This window comes from Peromyscus leucopus, chromosome 3, assembly GCF_004664715.2.
Source record: "Peromyscus leucopus breed LL Stock chromosome 3, UCI_PerLeu_2.1, whole genome shotgun sequence".
Classification (NCBI taxonomy): Eukaryota; Metazoa; Chordata; class Mammalia; order Rodentia; family Cricetidae; genus Peromyscus; species Peromyscus leucopus.
In genome coordinates this window covers 112,182,641-112,202,862 of record NC_051065.1, presented here as the reverse complement: position 1 = coordinate 112,202,862, position 20,222 = coordinate 112,182,641, and the positions used below count along the sequence as shown (strand labels likewise).

The 20,222-nt window shown below is 39.8% G+C and overlaps 1 protein-coding gene across 3 annotated transcripts in view; it reads right to left on the bottom strand.

Annotated features, from left to right (window-relative positions):
• Positions 1-20,222, bottom strand: part of Tafa1 (TAFA chemokine like family member 1) — a 517,733-nt gene that overhangs the window by 486,898 nt on the left and 10,613 nt on the right. The gene's annotated exons all lie outside the window — the stretch shown is intronic.

Here is a 20,222-nt window from a genome sequence, read left to right as displayed (position 1 = left end):
AAGGACATGAAAGACTAATAGCAACTTCCTTGTCTTCAACTCAAAAGACAGCAAGAACTAAAAACAGAAAGCATCATTTTGTGACACTCTTTTTTGAATCTGTCTATGTGTGATGTAGCAGACGTGTGTGTGTGCTACAGCGTGCATGTGGAAGTCAGAGGACAACCTCTGGTGTTGGTAATGTCCTCCTCATTTGAGACAGGGTCTCTTGTTCTCTACTTCTACTGCATATGCCAGGGTAGCTGGCCTGTGAGCCTCTAAGGATTCTTCTGTCCCCACCCCCCACCTTACAGTAACAGCACTGAGACTACAGACATACATTATGACAGCTGGTTTTCAAATCTGAGAGTTTGAGTTCAGGTCCTTACATTTGCACGACAAATACGTTACCCACTGAGCCATCTTCCACCCTAGGAACCTCTCACAGACCTACTACAATATACCAGAGCATAATACAGGCAATTTGGGTGAGAAATCAGACAGTCTGTACACAAGCTTGACTCCTCTGCTTGCTAGGCATCTGATGGATATTTTCAGGAAAGATGAACTACTTTGCAGTTCCTCTTAGATTAAAGGATCAATAGTAGTGGGATCTTATAGGTTTACATAACAGGTAATGTACACTGGGAAGGATAAATGAATTTATATAAGCAAGGAGATTAGTATGTGGATAATAAATGCTGAATATCAGCTGCTACTGCTTTCAAGTTTATTATCACAATTAAAATGAGCTTTATCATCTGTCAAGAGAAGCAAGCATTCAAGAGGACCCAAATTTCATTTCCTCCTGACTCCTATACTCCCTTTTCTCTATTCTATAATCATTCATTTATTTAGCTTAATCTATAAGCTGAGCCACACACTCAGGAGGCAGCTATGGATTGGCAAGCAGGCAATGTCACACCTATGAAAGACACTAGTGTCTCACACATCATATCACAATGAACACATGTGCTCCTCTGAGTGAACATACTGCCTGTCTTGTCATTAGTGTGATCAAGTTCTCATTTACCTTACTGCTCTATTGTCAGCTGTTTTCTTTTAAAGAAACTGATCTGAAAAGTGAACTCTTAACTGAAAGGTGATTGATGAAACTCAACATGGTGTCTGCCTATGCACCAGCATGTTAAAAACTTTATTTTCAACATTTATCAGCTGACAAAAATGTCTATAATAAACAGTTTTGAAAGAGAAAGCATCATTCAATTCCACTCTCTACAGAGAATAAATGTTTCCTATTTGAGAAAATACTTTATATGCTAATTTTCCTTTTATCCATTCCTTAAGAAGGAAGCATCCAACATAGGTTTGATCCAGCAATTCATAAGCTAATATTTGTCATATCATATTAGCTTATCTGCATATAACAATGCTATGCTATCAGGGGAGCATTTAATTTGTATATAATTTTTTTAAAAGAGCAACGTCTGACATAAAATTGCAAAGTAAATGTCAGTATCAAAAGTTAAACCCATGCGTTGTACGTAGTTTTCTTGCATTGTACATAGCTTTCAAATAGCAAAAATAAAAAGGAAGACAAAGAAAAGTAATACAGAAGAGTAAAACCCTCTTGATTCGATACTTGGGAAAGAGAGGCACACAAAGGAATGACCCTGAGGTAGAGTGTTCCGGTAGATATGTCAGCTGTGGAAAGTCAGTGTTCAGTCCCCAGCTGTGAGGACAGAGAGAAGGTGACGATGGGGACAGCTGACCAGACTGTCAGGAGGGAAGTGAGTCTGGAAGCTCCCACACAGGAAAAATGTGAGCCCAGACTGCCACACAAGGAAGTAGCAACTAGGTCAATGGGAAAATGCAGAAAATTACTAGAGGCGTTATCTATTTTCCTCAAAAATTGAAGGCAATTTGACCACTTTTTCATTATTGTAAAAGTGTTTCACAACTAGGCATTACCTGCCTAAACAACCAGTAAGTATATATATTTTCCATCGACCATATAGAAATCCAGGTTTTCTCCTTTCACTTAATTTTGATAGAAATGTAAGGATGTTCTATGGGAAGACAGAAAACAAAGGAAAAGAATGAGAGATTGGAGGGACTGATAGAAAGAACAAGGGTGAGTGGAAGGAAAATACAAGTAATAATTAATTTATGTGCAGAATTAGCCCTCTGTAGCCCCAGGTCCTGCACCTGCCAATCAACCGAGCATGGTTGAAAATATTTTAATGAGAAGAAGGAGGAGGAAGAAGAAGAAGAAAAAGAAGAAATAATAGAAAACTAATGCAAACTCTAAAATACAGTCTAACAGCAATTTATGTCAACATATACTACATTCACTTCTGCTGGGTATTGGAGTTCCCAGAGATAGTTTAAAGTATAGGAGAACAGAAATGCTGCACCGTTCTATATAAGTCATTTGAACAGCCAAGGAGTTGGGTATCTGTGGGGGATCCTGACACTAATATCCCTATGCTATCAAAGGAGGACCATAGGAACAATCTCACAAGTCACTTAGTATGTAGGTCCAGAAGAAATTCTCCTCATCTTACTGAACAGGTTGGCATAAAAGGGAAACTCAAAAAGGGTGGGCTTCTGTGGTAAACAAATGACTTGGGGTTCCTCTTACAGATGTAGACAAGAAATTTGACAGTCAGGAAGAGTAGGATAGACATGAGGGGGGAGGAGCTAGGTGGTGGGAAAGGAGCGGGGTGGAGTTAGAGGAGTGTGGGTGGGCATAGTCCAGGACTCAGAGCACTGGGGCCAGGTAAAGGAGAATTTACCAAACCCATGCTTCCTTTTACCAGCTGCCACTCCCTGTGTGCTACCTCTGTAAGACTGTCAGCAAAGGCCTGATGTCGCCTGGCACCCTTACCATCCTTTCTTTCCCAAATGTTAGTGGGATCAGAGGAGCTTTGGGTTGGGAACTAAACTCTTTGGATTTAAATGGGCATGAGAAAAAGCAGGGAAGAGAGGAAAAGAATAAAAATAATCAAAACAGGCATTGACTAATCCTCTGCCAGTTGATGGCGTTAGCACCCCTCCTTACACACTCCTTCCTGGTGCATTAGTGTATTCACTTATCTTATTAGAGGGCCTATCTGTTTGGCCATTGGCTCATTGTGATGGTAAAAGAGCATGGTGAGAACTTTAGCTGATGATTCTCACACAGACCTGATACTGGTTTGTTTTTATGAGAGTTCAGAAAGACTTGAAGACAGGAGCGCAAGGCTTAAGTCCTAAAACGTGAGGAAATCTCAGAGAAAATACAAATACTAAGACTCAGATTCCAGCAGGGCCAATGAGTAAATAAATAAGCCCCACAGGCCTGAGAAGAAAAAATCTATAAGAAGATTCAAATAGGTATAATTTAGAGATTAAGTCTAAGAGAACCACTTCCCTCTGATTCTGGCTTGGGCTTATCACAATAGGATATGTCTCAAGCAGTATGTACATTTAGAAATGAAAACAAAAGCCACAGGAAGTACAAGAGATGATAGAAGTCATCAGACCTAACCTTCTGAGTTATGCAGTATAGCTCAATGTTACTAGGGATTCAGGAAGGGATGTTTATGTAATGAGGCCCCAACTTATTTTAACAAAATTTTCTGACTGTCTTGTTTCATTTACTCTCCATCCTTTTCCATGACCAGCCACCGTGCACTAGCTTCTGGCTTTATGACTAGTCTGCCGCCCAAGAATAACTCCACAAACGGAAATGACTATTTTCAATTGTCTTCCAGACCCATTCCTCTGCCATCTCCTCCACTTAGTAGGCTTTGCCTGGCTCTTCTAGGTCAGCATCCTTGTTCTTTCTTATTCCTTGCTCCTTCAAGCACTGACTTCCCTTGCTTTACATCTTTTTCATTTTTGAGCCTCACCTACAGTTTTGTGAGTACTTTGGAGTTAAAGTAGACTTTCATTCATCTTCTCTAGCACCTACCGGCATTAGCACAGTATCCCACAGCAACATCTGTGGAATGAAATGAGAATCCAAACGGGATGTAAAATTCATCACCAGGCATCCCACAAGGAAAGTACTTATACATCAGTCTCTCAATATGGCTAATTCCAGGCCTTAGTCCATATTGAATATTTATATTCTTCCAATAATGATTGTATTAAGATATTCCCAGTTGAGACCTTCGAGTTTCTATTCTTAAATAAGAAACCTTTGGGGGGGAAATACTGACATTTTTAAATAAGATCTGAGTTGTCATAGGAAGGAATTTCAACACCTAAGTGATGCAATGCAGTCAAAGGACCAGGAGACTTCAGAAACTTGAGCATCTCAGAAGCCGTGGCATCCTTTTTGCTGGTGTAATTATTTCTGGTAGGGAAGCTAAGCTCATATGACTCATGTAATGCATGAGCTTTTTCACAGTCTCTCTGAAGCCTCTAAAGGGGGGGCATTCTTTCTGTATGAAGGAGGGGACATTTCAGTCTGGGCTTGCTATTGGAAGCAGACACTCGGTGTCTTACTTAAGAAAGCTCTTGGGCAAAATACCATGTAAAAGATAGATAGCTTAAAACACCATTAAGTGTGGGCTGGTCTAAACTTGTTTTATCTTTATAGCTTGTTTTACTGATAGGACATTACTGTTTGCCATTATTAATAACACTCTCCATCTCATTTTTAGTTATATCCATTCTCTTGACATTTTAACTATAGTCTCCTATTTCTTCATCTTAAAAAACATCAAGTTAACGTTCTGAAAAGATGTTAATTAGAGGAATAGAGAAGGGCATTTGGCTCCTGCCTGATGGAAAGTGGAAGAGTTCATTCTTCTGAAGTTCAAATCACATGGCTACCAAAGACTTGATGCACGACCAGAGGGACCAACAAGATGGCGTTTTAATCTTACTGGATTTATGTAATTTAAATTTTCAAACTGGCCTTTAGTTTCCTTAGAGGAAAAATTTTAAATATAATTAGAATAACTTCAATGTGTGAATAGGTCTTGTTCTACTAAAGAATTTATGATGAATATTGAGTATCTGCATGCCAACATATTGCCAGTACAAGACCATATATCAAAGCACTCCCACAGAAAAAGTAAACAACTCATAAAATAATTTCATATTGTTAATGACAGCTTGCATGGTCATTTTAATAAATTGAATAATGCCCCCTAAACAATATGTCCATGTTCCCTAACTCTAGTACTGACATGCAGAAAGAACCTACAATCATAACTTCACACAGTGAGTAAATATTACCTTATAGGGCAGAGGAGGGAAAAAAAGTGATTACAAATCTTGAAGAAGAGCTTATCCTGGATTAGATAGTCTTAAATCCAAAGATAAGTGTCCTTCAGGTAAGACTGAGAGGTTTGATAGACAGCAGAGGAATAGGTCGTATGGACATAGAGATCTCAGTGATGTACTCAACACAGTCAGAGTCCCTACAACCAAAGGAAGCTGGGGAAGACAAAGGAGGCACTGGTTCTCCTCTTGGAGGATTGCAAGCCTGCAGTGATGCCAGACCTGGCTTCTCCATGTCTGTGAGACAACACACTCCTACTGCTTTAAGCAGTGAAATGTATAGTAAGTATAGAAGTGAAGTAAACAGCAGGCACAGGAAAAAAATTAAAACTAACATTGTGAATATGTTGGGTAAAAAATAATATTCTAATTGCATATTTTTAACTAACTATAAAAAATGTGGTTCCTAGAAAGTTGTGCTATATATAACTCACATTGTACTTCCTTTGCACTCCCTCACTCTAGAATGAACTATTTAATGTTATCTTTTAGGGCATTTTTGCTGGAGTTCCAATCTCTAAGATCATATGTGTAGGAAGCATCTTGAAACTGCTCTTCTGCATAATATGCGTTGCTGGAATGTGTGTGCATGTGCACATGTGAACGTGTGCACGTGTGCGGGTGTGCGGGTGTGCGCGTGTGCGGGTGTGTGTGCGGGTGTGTGTGTGTGTGTGTGTGTGTGTGTGTGTGTGAGAGAGAGAGAGAGAGAGAGAGAGAGAGAGAGAGAGAGAGAGAGGAGAGGGAGGGAGAGGGAGAGGGAGAGGGAGAGAGAGAGAGAGAGAGAGAGAGAGAGAGAGAGAGTACTTGTTGCTGGAGGGCTTCTCTCCAGGTTCCACCAAGCCCCGCAGTCCCACAATCCACATATAAAATAATCACTCAGACGCTTATATTACTTATAAACTGTATGGCCATGGCAGGCTTCTTGCTAACTGTTCTTATATCTTAAATTAACCCATTTCTATAAATCTATACCTTGCCACGTGGCTGGTGGCTTACTGGTGTCTTTACATGCTGCTTATCCTGGCAGTGGCTGCAGTGTCTCTTCCTCCTTCTTCCTGTTTCCCCAATTCTCCTCTCTCCTTGTCCCACCTATACTTCCTGTCTGGTCACTGGCCATCAGTGTTTTATTTATATAGAGCAATATCCACAGCAAGTACTCCCACATAGATGTGTGAAGGTGCACTTGTATTACAATGTGCAGGACAGATGTCAATCTCATGCACCTTCCTCAATAGTTCTCAAGGCACTTCTAATCTCACTAATTGGCTAGACTGGCTGGCCAGCAAGGCCCAGGCATCTTCCTGTCTCCACTGCCCCAAGGTTGAGTTACAGACATGGAGTATGCCTGGATTTTTCATGTGAGTGCTAGAAAACCAAACTCAGGTCCTCCTATTTATATGACAAACACATTTGCTATCTTCCCACCCACAAACACAAAATGATAAAGTGTTCACATGGCATCAGCATGGTAAATTCTCAATTCATGCTTAGAAACTAATGTATTAATTATTAATTTACAGATTTCTTTATTCATTCAAAACCATTAAGCTGAGAATTCAGTGGCTGTAAGACCACTGAAATTTTTGACAGTTTCTAATGAGAGGAAATGAAGGTTGAAACCTAATGAGATAGAAAGTAACTGGAACAAACTCTGAGTCCACACTGGGATCCAAATAGCCAGCTGCAGAGATGGGGGAGGGGGGAACATGATGTCTGTGTGGCATGTGTGAAAAAGGCCTGGGGGTCTTCACTAATAGAGAACTCAATAGGAGTTGGCAGGGTGATACAGTCACCAGGGTAACTATGTGGACATTTGTATAGTTTAAAGAAAGATCAGAGTATATCACAGCAAGAGGCCTGTTCCAGTCCACAACTGTCTCATATCATATGTTAGGCAACTAGCCTGGCCAAGGGGGGAGTCAGAGAAACACACTGACTCACCATCTCTGAATGGCTCTTGTCAGAAAGATACCTTGACTGTTTAACCTCCCACAAACTTAAAGTCAACTAAGCTCATCTTCCCTAGCTACAATTTTCTTACAATTCAAGTAAATGTGAGGAGGGGAGTTGGTCCAGCCAGAGACACACCACTGGAGAAAAATGATTTTCCCTTTGCCAACAGGTATCAATTGCAAATAACGCTCCAGGGCAGGTCCATGGCCGATAGTTGATTAACACAAACAAACTCCATTCTTGTGTTTTGTTTTGTAGTTTTGTGGTTTTGTTTTGTGGGCTTTTGGTTTCATTTCTGCATTTTTTTAAATTGCTTTTTGTTTGTTTTGCTTTGCTTTTTGTGTTTTTGTGGTGTTATTTTTCCTGAGGTGGGGGGAAGAAAGAGAAAATAAACAAAGCTGGGTGGGTGGGGAAGTGGGGAAGATATGGGAAAAGTTGAAACTTGGGGAGGGGAAAACATGACCAAATACATAGTTTGTAAAAAAAAACAAAGCAAAACAAAACAAAACAAAACAAAAAAAACCTTTAAATAAAAAGAGAGCTGATCCCCAGGCAGTGGTGGTACACACGAGTTAAAGGCCAGCCTGGTCTACAGAGCGAGATCCAGAACAGGCACCAAAACTACACAGAGAAACCCTGTCTTGAAAAACCAAAGCAGCTGGTGGGGGGTGGGGGGGCTGGCGCTAATGCACTTTGAGCTATCAAACACTGAACCAGTCTGTCCCAAAAGGTGATGAACATTACCAAGAATGGTATCCCAAAAGAACGGTGTATTGCCCTCCATAAAGAAGGTACACATGAGCCAGCATGCCACACACTGGTTAGAAGCACACACTAGAGTCAGACCAGCATGCCACACACTGGTTGGGGGTACACACTAAAGTCAGGCCAGCATGCCATACACTGTTTGGGGGTATACACCAGAGTCAAACCAGCATGCCACACACTGATTAGAAGCATACCCTAGGGTCAGACCAGCATGCCACACACTGTTTAGAGCATACAATAGGGTCAGACCAGCATGCCACATACTGGTTAGGAGCACACACTAGGGTCAGACCAGTATGCCACACACTAGGGTCAGACTGGGTTTTAGTCCAGCTCTGTGTCACTTATGACTTGTATGAAACTGGAAAATTATTTTTCTCATCTGAAAAAATTAAGAGACTAAAAGTCTCCATCCCCTTTGGTTATTGTCAAGATTCAATAGCAGGGATGGGTACTGGTGTGTTCATGCACAGTGCTCTTCATGTAACACATGACAAAAACCACCTCACAGGCAAACACTACTGAGTCAGAAGAAAAAGACATTGACATCACCAAATTTCCCTCTTTACAACAGCTCAGTGTTTGAAAATCATATTAATTTCTCTTTCAGATTTCTCTTAGGGAATCAAGTGGAAATGGACCTTCTCTGGGTGGGGATATGACATATGACTTGGCACCACAATGGCCATAAACATCAGCCTAAGGACACATGTTCCACATCCTGCTCCTTCTTAGACCAGCCACCTCACACTCAAACACATTTGTTCTTGGGATAACCCCCTATGCTCACCCCTGTGACCAGCAAAGACATTGCAGTTCTTGGGGACAGAACAGCTGAGATAGGAATGTATTCCTTTTTTGAGCAAAGATCTGGGGACAAGGGTTTGGGGCGAGGGCTGGGGGGATAGTTCTGTATATTTAATAAGAAATCGAAGGAAAAGTTTTCACATAATGAGACTCCAAAATTCCTTTTCCTCATTGATTCGCTTCACAGATATTTAAGGGACGTACTTCTCACCCTGTGGTTTATCAGGTGATAAAAAGGATAGCACCACAGCCCATGTGCAACTCACATTTTAGAGGAGACAGGCTAACATAAGCACAAAGGAGGTGTAGTAAGTTCAAAGTAGCAAATGCTACTGCCACAAAAACAGAGTAAGAAGTGGGGAGATGGAGACCTCTGGGAGGATGGAGAAATCAAAAAATCTATAAAGGGGCCTACAGGATCACAGAATCCATATACAAAGCCCAACAAAAGAGGGCGAGAGTGTGCATCACGTAGATATGGAAGAGACTGTGCGCCAGGCCGAGTAAAAGCCCGTGACACAGGGGTGTGTCAGTCTTTTAAAGGAAAAGCAGGAAGCCATTGTAGGTAAGGAAGAAAGCAATAGGGGAAACAGCTAAAGACAACAGTGATAGCAGGGTCATGGGTGTGGAGTATACTGTGTAGGATCATTGTAAGGACTGTGGCTCTTACCTTGAGGGAAATATGAAACCCATAAAAGGTGTGGGGCCATAAATAAATTAAAATGAAGTGTAACTGTATAGTTCTGCCGCTGGAAAGAGAAGAAAGTAAGAGTCCATAAAGGGCTCATGCAACAATCCACCTTGGGGGACATAATAATCAGCTGTAGAGGTGAAGACAAGTGACTAGAATCTAGATGTATCATGAAGTTTACAGGTAGATTCGATATGAAATCTGGAAGAAAGCCCAGAGCTGAGAGCAATGCCAAGGTGTGAGTAGAAGCAATGGGAAAGTTGGGGCTGCCATTCACTGTGATGAAGAAAGTTATGAATGGAAGCTGGTCAGGGACAGCTCAGCTTCATGACCGAAAGAGCCTTTTCTAGGTAAGACAATGGAAACTCCCCAAATCTCAGCAGCATACACCAAAACAGCATGGCAAAGACCCCATCATCAGTGAGTCAACAATCACTTGGCAGACAATGATCTGAGGCAAACAAGGAATCCAACAAAAGCTTAGTCTAGGTGGTTGCTAGGATAATCTCCACCTTGTTCTTTACCGAAATATAATTTTGTAGTATCTTAACAAGATATGACACAATGCGTGTGTGTGTGCGTGCGTGCGTGCGTGCGTGCGTGCGTGTGCGTGTGGGTGGGTGGGTGGGTGGGGGTGGGTGTGATAGTCTAGTCCAGAGAGGCCTTTAAAGTCATAACAAAAATAATTGCCTCTGTTGAATTCCACTCTTAGGAGATAGGTCAGATATTATGGTCACGTTTCACAGAACTAAACCCGGCAAGCAAATGTCATCTTCTTAAACTGTCCACAGGAAAACGGTGTTTGGTAATGACATTTGTGACACACAGACGTGTTGGCAGACCAGACTAGTGTTCCTGTTTTTAATTCTCTTCCTTTAGCTACACAGTGGTGAATTTCAGCTCCTTCTGATGCGCCCATGAACATGGAATTCTTTTTTAGGTAATAAGGAAAAACTCTGTTAGTTAAATAAGAGTTCTCCTGAAGCCTGACTCCCCAAACAACTCTCCTTCAGTGGAGGTCGCCATGCATTATGAGAACACTTAGTTACAGAAAGGAGGCGAGGAATAATATTGCCATACTCCTAGGGTTTGAAAAATAAGTCATTTAGCACCTAAAATTGCAATGTTCTCTGCTATCGCTGTTTTCCTAGCTTCATTAATTTTTTTTCTCCTCAAGTCAGCATCTATGCTTACAAGCCCCTGTCTCCTGCTGTCATCAAAGCATTTGCATGCATTAATCCATGACACATGGGTGCATTTGATCCATAGCTGATCTCTCTGCCTGCCAACCAGGAAGAAGCACAGTTCTAGAAATGAAAATAAGGAGATTTAAAAAAGAAAAAAACATAGTCATGAGAATAGAAAAATACTTCCTTGCTAAATATGCCCTACCCCAATTTTCTCTAAAACAAACAGGAGCGTCCTAGATGGTGTAGTAGTGAATGCTTGGACCTTCGAGACCCATGTGGAAATTTTCCTTGAATTGGGTATCAGTACCCAGATTGCAGTCTCACCAGTGAGGAGGAGGGAAGCAAAACAGAGTAAGCAAGCGAAAGCATGACACAACCATGACAGGAAAGAAGTGCAACAGACTGAAGAACAGGAGTACACATGGCCTTTCAAAGGCTTTCTTCACTTTCACGCCAAAGAGAAGGTGAACTGTGATACTCGGTCACTTAAAAGCAAAAACAGTCCAGAGACCTCGGTGGGAATTTTAGTTTGATCTGGGTTCACTAGATTATCTCTTTTGCCTTCTTTACTGAAGTTCCTAAAGCCTCACCAAAGTATTAAGACAAACTAAGCCATTTAAGCAGGGATACCTACAAATGGAAGAACCTGCCATTAGGTTGAGCCATACAACCAGGTCTAGCCAGAAAGTTGTGAACAAAAATGATTTGTGGCAATTCCAAACAGCAGCCCTGCTGTTCAGACCCTCCCCAACTCTTGTCTGCTGCAGTGAACAGCTCTGTCTCCTTTAGGTGCCTCCCAGGACCCAGACTGGAGGGAACTGCTTAAAGACAATCTCAGCAGACAGCCACATAAACAGTAAAGGAGCTCAAGTCACTGACACTGGAAGACTAGATGCTCTAGCATCACCTTCCCTGGCCTGACATACATTTGTTTCCATCTTTAATGCTTCCCACACCAACTCAAGCTAAGCATGCTGCCAGAGGCACAATTTCCACACTATCATTGCAGCAAGCATGGCATCTGCTTCCAGATGGTCTGCTTCAAATTCTGCCTTTCTACTCACTAGTCTGCACTTTGGGAAAAGATATGTAACTCCTGCGAGCCTTATGCCCCTTATTTGTAGAAAGAAGAGAGTAAATATCTCAGAGGGGTAAATATGCAGGCTAATGAAATGATTTGGAATGCTTGGCACTGTACCAGCCACACAGCAAATGATTAGCAAAAGTTTTCATTTGGTATTCATGTAAATTTTAGGTTTAGCAGAAGGAGGGGAGCGCTAAGTCACTCTTTTCCTTCCAAAGCCAGCTTTTCCTCTGCCTTCTGTATGTGGCCTTCAAAGCATTTGCATGCACTGCTCCACAGCAAGGCAGCTCCTTTTCTCAGACCCGATTGTTCCTCTTTAACTCTCATCCTTCATCCTGACTGAAACACCAAAGAGAATGCTGTGGTCTTTCCCAGGAAGTTTTTTCTTGCCCTTTGAACCCTATCATTTACTCTTGGAACACTCACTGGAGACTCTTCTAGTTGCATTTGAAGCAGGAGAGGACTTTGCCCAGATCTTAGTCATTTCCTCCCATCAAACAAGTCCATAAAGGAAGGATAGGATGTATGGCTGCTCCCCAGGGACCACAGAAGGAAGACAGGGATTCTGCCTTGATGCTACCCCCCTCACACACACACATACTTCAACCACCTAACACAAAATTCAATGTTACAAATGTAGGGGAAGCTTCTCTTTCCAAATTTTCTATCATGAGGACATCCTTGAATTAGCATCTTTATATTGCTTTTCCTTGATGAATTGCATGATAGCCAGCAGAAAGAACTTCCCACTAAGCCTTATTCAAACAAACAAGTACATCAATAAGGCTTTCTACTTACAACAATAATAAACTACTCTTACTTGTTTTCAACAATTTTAATTAAACACAATTAACTCTAGTTTGTTTTGGCAACCTATTAATGTCACAATTGAAAATAAATAGACTCATGAAAAGATTATAATTAATAAATCCTTTACACCACTGTAAAATTACTCAGCTGCTCTGCTTGCCAGAAATCCTTAACAGCATTTGTGAAGTATGTTAATGAGGACAGTAAAAGGGAAATAATAAAGCTCCAGGAAGAACTCAGGAAGGCTTGATAATGCCTTTGACCCCTTCAGTACACATCTGATGACTGTTGGATACAGTTAGTAAGAGACTCTGAGACATTAACTGCAAATTTATCATCATTTTAAAATAGCTTTAATCTATGGTTTTGCCTATTCAGAATATTCTCTCTCATGATAGCCCAAATTCCCTAAGCTCTTAAAACATGAGAAACTGACCATTGATACCTCTTTTTTTATTTTTTCTCTCTGCCAAGGTCCAGAATTTTAGATAGCATACAACTTAGGCATTTGAAACAGGGTTTCACATAGCCTATGTTGTCCTCAAACTGACTCTGTAGGCAAGGATAACCTTGAATTTGTGGTTGTGCTGCTTTCATCTCCTAAGGTCCAGGGCAATGGGCATTCATTTATTACATGCCATTTATGCTGGGATCATCCAGGGTTTTGTGTATATCAGACAAACACTTTACCAATGGAACCACAACCATGGTCAAAGTAATTCTTGTGTGTAGTATAAAATGTATGCTAATTTATTTGTGTGTTTGGATGTAAGTGCATTGTGCACATGTATATGTGGAGGTCAGAGCTCATTGTCAAAGTTCAATTCTATTGTCTCCACCTTATCGTTCCAAACAGGGTCTCTTTGATGAACCAACTGCTCAAGAATTGTCTGACCAGTGAGCTCTGGGGACTTGCCTTTCTCTGCCTTCACAGTACTGGGAGTATAGATGCTCACAACCATGCCCTGCTTTTTTACATGGGTTCTAAGCATCCTGACTCAGGTCCACAACATGCTTGTATGGCAGGTATTTTATCAACTGAGCCATCTCCCCAGCCCCAGCTTGGGCAAGTCTTAGTATACAAAGGTCATTTTATACTCAGAAAATTGTGAGAGCATAACTTCAAAACACAAATGGCAGGCTAGGATGAATCCCATGGACATTTAGATAGAACTGTGTTTATCAGCATATTTATGAGTATCTTCCTTCAGTAGTTGGGCTCTGTGATAAATAGGCGATAAATTATCCTAGGAACAGCATGATCAAAAGAAAGGGGCTCAGAGATAGAGTACAGGCTTAGCATTGGCAAATCTTTGAGCTCAATCCCCAGTGCCTCTGAGATAATTAAAGTTAATAAAAAGCCAAGCCACACAAGGAAGTGTGGATACATAATATAAGATTTCATGTGACTAGTATCTGTTTTAGTATGATTATAATAGAGTTGGGTTATCTTCTGAGAGTAGCAACAGTATTAACTTTCAGAGTACTTCCCTTTGATAGATTATTAATTAACTAAACTTCCCTCGGGTGGCACCACACAGGCACTACCAAACTTAACTAGAGCACTTTCCTTAAGTAATTGCATATACAGTATATTGTTAGGAGAAGGACACTAGAAATATTGAACTGTTCATATTGACTTAGAACTCATGGCTAACTATTGAGTATTGTAAAGGAGAGATTCACCATAAAACCTCTATTATTTGTTGGGCTGAATACATGGATTTTATTGTTAGGAGACTCAAATATGACTGTGATTAATTAAGGCCAAGTTATAAAAATTATATGTGCATCTTCATTACATGATGAAATATTAAGTGCATTGATGCCAATATCAAGTATTCCATCTACCTCATTTTTTTCTGACAGTCACATAGTTATCTAATAGTATAATAAGATACCACATGCTGAGCAGCTATTTTGGAGAAGATATACAACACACATTTTCAATATTTCCTGCTCATGCCTGAAAGCTGGGATTTTATAAATAGGGGTTCCCCATTCAATGGATGAAACAGGAAGAATTACTTATCTTACTTATCTGTACTTAGAGCCAATAAGTATAACAATAATAGAAACATGGTGTGAACTTCTGGTTTGTTTAGAATGCCATGCTGTTCCATCCCACCACACTCCTTGAACGAAAAATAATTAACAGGGTGAAGTCAAGACATACAAAATAAAATCAGCTCTCTAATTCCCAAAGATATAGGATGATGCTTCTTCACTCATGCTTAACCTATTCTGGGATCTATTTTAAGCACTAAATATGAATCAGCTTTTTTGATCGTTTAAATCATTATTTTTATTTTTTTAATTTGTTTAATATGTCTAGGTATTTTGCCTATATGTATGTGCCATTTATGTTCATGCAGTATGTTCAGAGGCCAGAAGAGGGCATTGATCCCCTGGAATTGGAGTTATAGATGGTTGTGAACCTCGTTGTGGGCTCTGGGAATAGAACCCAGCAAATAATCTTAACTGTTGGGCCATCTCTCCAGTGCCCAAATAATTAATTTTAAATGAATACTATGGCTCACACTGAAAGGACATGTGATGTACATTAAAGAATAGTCTAAACTAGAAAGAGCCAATGCTCTTTTGCAGCTAAATAGGCAAGTCTATGATGCAACACATGGTATGTAGTAGCAGCTGGGTGATGACTGTTCTGGGGGCAGTTGTTGTGGTTGTCTTTAAAATCATTGTTGACACATTTAATTATTCAGTCATTCTGAGATAGAACCTTGATTCAATGTAAGACTTTCTGTGATTGATTAATGATGCCTGCAATGATATCTCCAGAGTAAGAATGAGCTGGTTGTCTGTCAAAAGTGTGCCATCACTGGTCATGGGGATATTTTTAGAGCAGAGGAAGAGATCTATTTGATAATTACAGGGATAGGAAAGGAAGATTTCTTGTCTGATTCTACAAGCAATTTCTACCTACCATATTACTGGGCTGTGGGCCTTGCATGTTTTATTTGAAAGTCAGAAAATTCAATATTTCAGCAAAAAGACACTGCTGCAAATGATCAAATCACTAGCCAGAAAGGTCAGTCCACTTTACAATATTCTAAATAATTTATAAAGTCTCAACATGATAAATACCAAAAAAATATGGTATCAGAAAAGTTAGATTGTAGTTTTCAAGAATTCTTTCCAAGTGTGAATGATTTACAATTTCATTTTGAATATTACAGAAAAGGTCTCCAATTAAGACAATTTCTCCTCTGCTGCTGCTTCCCTATGTGTAATAAAGAAGGGTCTCCAGAGTCTGCTGGTAAACAATATCCCTGAAAAAAGTACCTGCAGATGAGTTGCTGTTCATCCAGCAAAGAAAGAACAGGATGCATGTGCCCCAACTTGCCCAGCAAAATAAAGACAAATGCATTCTTCAGCCATGTTATCAAAAGTACTGCCTGATAGAGACTAAGAAAAGCTCTCAAGAAGCAAGGTACTTAGCTAAATTAAAACAATGGTCCTTGCACAGGAATTTGTTCTCTAATTTCAATTGGTTGAGGATACCTTGCTGGTATTCCTAGCATTATGTGGCTATTATGGAAGCATGGCTTGACTAAGAGACCTTGCATAACCTAAGTTCTCTTCACACAGTTAGCATGATTACCCACATTTTACTGTGTGGAACAATGAGGATAACACTAGCTGACATGTAGGGTTGTGTTTCAGGTAAAATGTGATGGAGAAAGGATCATGCCACATTGGACTCTGTGTACAGTAAATGGAGTACCACTCAGACACTGGAAATAATCTCCAGTTTGTCATCCCATGCTACGTCTCAAGCTATAGGAACTCAATCAAATCAATGGACTTATTATTTTAGGTTTTCTTCATAAAATGAAATGATGTTCTACCTCACAAGGTTGTGAGAACTAATGTTTAGGCTCATTTTCTCATTTATTCATCAGCAAGTATTCAGTTGACCTTGCTATGTGTAAACACAGTCTCTAGCATGACCAGCATTTGCTACCTCCCAGATTATATGAGCTTATGTTAAGTGGACATTACTTCAAAAAAAAAAAAATTCATCTCTATTATAACAAAAAAAAAAAAAAACACACAATTCACTGCACCCAGTAAATGGCCAGAAAATATTTGAGGAGTATCATGTATTAAGTGTACTGTACGTTAAAAATAAAATTGAGAGGGGAAGTTTTGTGGACAGAGTATGAATAGTCAATTATAGGTAAAATGAAAATAGATAGGAATTTTAGGGACAGAAAGGTTTAAGTTGGAGTAGGTGTGAGGGATGGGGACAAGAAAGGGAGCTAACCAAAATGAAGGGTGTATGAAAAAGCCATATAGACATTTACTATATTGAAACCCAATTAAAAATGTAACTGGAGGAGATAGTAGAACAAATGCCATATGGAAGCATAAGGAAGGAATACTGAGTGCTGAAAATAAGCGACTACCCAAGCCTAGCCCTAAATAGGACTTCTATGTTATTCCCCCTGCCCCAAGCTTCAGGGAACATCAAGGACAAGAGTGTAGAACGTGATCACTTACTGATCTTGTAGGCCTGATGAAGGACTGGAAATTGGCAACCCACCAAGCCCTGAATTTACTCCATCTTCTCAATAATTCTGGAAGCAGCTGTCAAAAATGCTGCCCTACAAATGTTCACCCAGTGACCTCAATTCCGGAGTACCATTTTGCATTCTTGGCAGGTGAAGAGATGTAAGGAGCAACCAAACCATTTCCATTTGGTTTAACTGCATCTTGGAAGTTTCCAAACACAGCATTCCTCTGCCCTTTATCATTTTGTTTCATAACAGGGGATTGATTGGCTGCTTGATTGATTGGGTTTTCATTATGGCAGCTATTGTTTCTAATTTAAACTTCTGTGAACACTAATCTCTAGTCACACAATTGTCTTGACAAGAGCAGTCTTCAAACTTCTATAACCATAGCTTGGTGAAGAAGAGAAATATCCAGTGCCCACCTATTTCAACTTTATAATGGAAAGAGTCCTAAGAGATAAAATCTTGGAAAGAAGCCTGTATAAAATGTTAGTTTTTTGTTTTGTTTTTTGTTTGGTTGTTTTTGATTTTTTGTTTTGAGATAAAACCAATCTATTAACAGATTCTTATAAAGCAATGTTCTAGTTCTATGGACATAAAAGTACCATGAGAACACATTGCAGAGGTCCACAGTTAGTGTCTACATAGTGTCACTATACAAATAATACATGCACAAAGAGTGATGAGATGTACAAGTTTTACCAATTAGAATCGAAATTACCGCATATACCCCTTCTGTCTCCAGGCCCTGTTATAATCTGGGCTATCCTCAGTCTTGCTAAGAGACTTGGGATGATCTTGAGCATCTAACCCTTTGCCTCTATCTCCTGAGGGCTGAGGTTACATACAAATATGTGCCACCACACCTGGTTTATTTGGTACTGGGGATCAAACCCAGGGCTTCATCTCTGCTAGGCAAGCATTCTACCAGCTCAAATCAGATCAACCATAATTCAGGATTGGCTTAATGGCTAGTATTCTACAGTAATTTAAAGTACAAAAGAAACAAATATGCATCATTCATACTATAGGGTTAACCAAATAACCCACAATAAACTCACTGATAATGAGAAAACTAAACCAACAGCGATTTATAATTAAAAAGCAAGACCACAGCAATTGAAAATCACTAACAACTAAAACAACTCTCACGATACACTGATAACAAATTGTCTTTTCTCAAACGGGATGAATTATAATTATCTGCATGCAGGAACTCTGCCGTGTTTTCTAAGAGCTGGCAGCCAGGTTTCCTATGAGGACACTAAATTAAGAATGCTCAGGAACCTCAGCTTTATGTCATCTGCAGAAGAATGATGACATAGGTGTCTTTCTAATAAGTTACCTTTATTCTTGCATGAAATAAATGCCCATGCTTAAAGAACAACAACGAAAAAGAAATAATATTGGCTTTCAAGCTATGTTTATGACATACTAGTGGGTTGCAAACTAGATTCTGAGAACTTTAATAAAATATTAAATTAAGAGTTTTATGTGAGCATCACAGTACTTCTGGATGCTTCTTCCATTTTATTACATTTACCGATTACCATTTCTTCCAAGCCTTAATTTAAAAGAAAATTAATGGATTTTTTTTTAGCTGAGATTCAAATGAGACCTCTGATTAGAACAATGGCCTCATTATATAAAAACTCTCAGCTGACTGGAGCCCCTGTAATAACAATTCCAGCACATGTAAAAAGCACAGAGTCAAGTATTGGTGCCTGTTGGGCAAAACTCAGGGCATGACTCAAGTGTGCACACAATTTTAAACCAAACCAAGACAGATGTGCCTATAATGCCCCCCTTAGTAACTATTGACCTTGTCTCTCTTGACTTATCTTGCATAAATATATTTGATAAATTCATGAAGAATCAAAAAATGTTGGAGCTGGAGATAATCTTGTCTGGCAGTCTTCAGGAAGGATGTCACTCTTACTCAAGATTTGTTGCGCTCACCTGATATTTACAGGATAAGGAAAGTACACATGAACGTTAAGATTGAGGATCACTTTCAAATGTCAGATAATCTCACATTGGGCTGGGCTCAGAGGCAACTCCAAACAAGCTCATTCCTCAAGATGTGTGTCTATCCTCTGGTTATCTCAGCTGCTGGCATCTTCTAATGCCCCCCCCACACACACATACTTCAATCATTTCTGTTACCATGGGGGATTTTGTCTTTCTTACCTATGAATTGTCCATAATGTTTAATTAGTTTCAGCCAATGACTCTTTGAAAGAGGTAATTTTGCAATGAACCTTTCTATATGGAATTGATAACATGAACAAAACAGTTCTTGAGGCAGTTTAAAGATTTATTATCTGACAACATACATCGCTATTTATGGAACATATAGATTGCCTTCTGGGAGTGTGAACAGTGTTCATTCATTCCTTCCAACCATTGCCACTGGAGCCTTAGTAATTGACAGCTTAGGAGAGACACTACAAGCTCAGCCTCTGACTCCTACTCTATGGTCATCTCTCCTCGCTGAATTGGATCATTTCTTAAAAAGCTAATGTAGTCTTTTCTACCAGTATGTAAGTGTTAGGATATACAAAGATCTTGTTTAGATAAAGCCTAGTTGACCAGCAAATATTTATTGAACCATTATTCAATATTTCTTCAATAGAAAGCCTGGCCTGCTGACCCTAATTTAGGATGTGTGGTTAATTACTAGAGCATGATAATGCTTTCCTTCAATTTAGGTGCTTTATTGGAATCTAGGAGCTGGAATTTTAAAACGTGTGCAACTCAGTCTGTCCATTCTTCATCTGCAGAACTGAGAAACATGACAATCCCTCTGGATATGTATACTCAGATGGCTTTGATTTAGGTTTGAGTGGGATGGAACATCCTAAAAGAAAATGTCTAGTCAGGATGTAGTAAAGGTAAATATTGGTGATATAATGAGAACAGTGACCATACCAGAGGGCACCAGGGTCTTTTGCCCTTTAGGAGACAGGATAAGACTTGGTTTGATGTCTTTCCTACATGAAGGAAGGAAGTCTTTAATCAACAGACAGACCCCTCAGTATTCACTCGAACTTTCTGAGAGGAAAACTTCATGATAATACCATTTCTGTTTTCATTCTAGAGACTATTATTACATAACAGCAAGAAGGAAACAGAAAGAGTGGGCTAAGAGCGTTCCC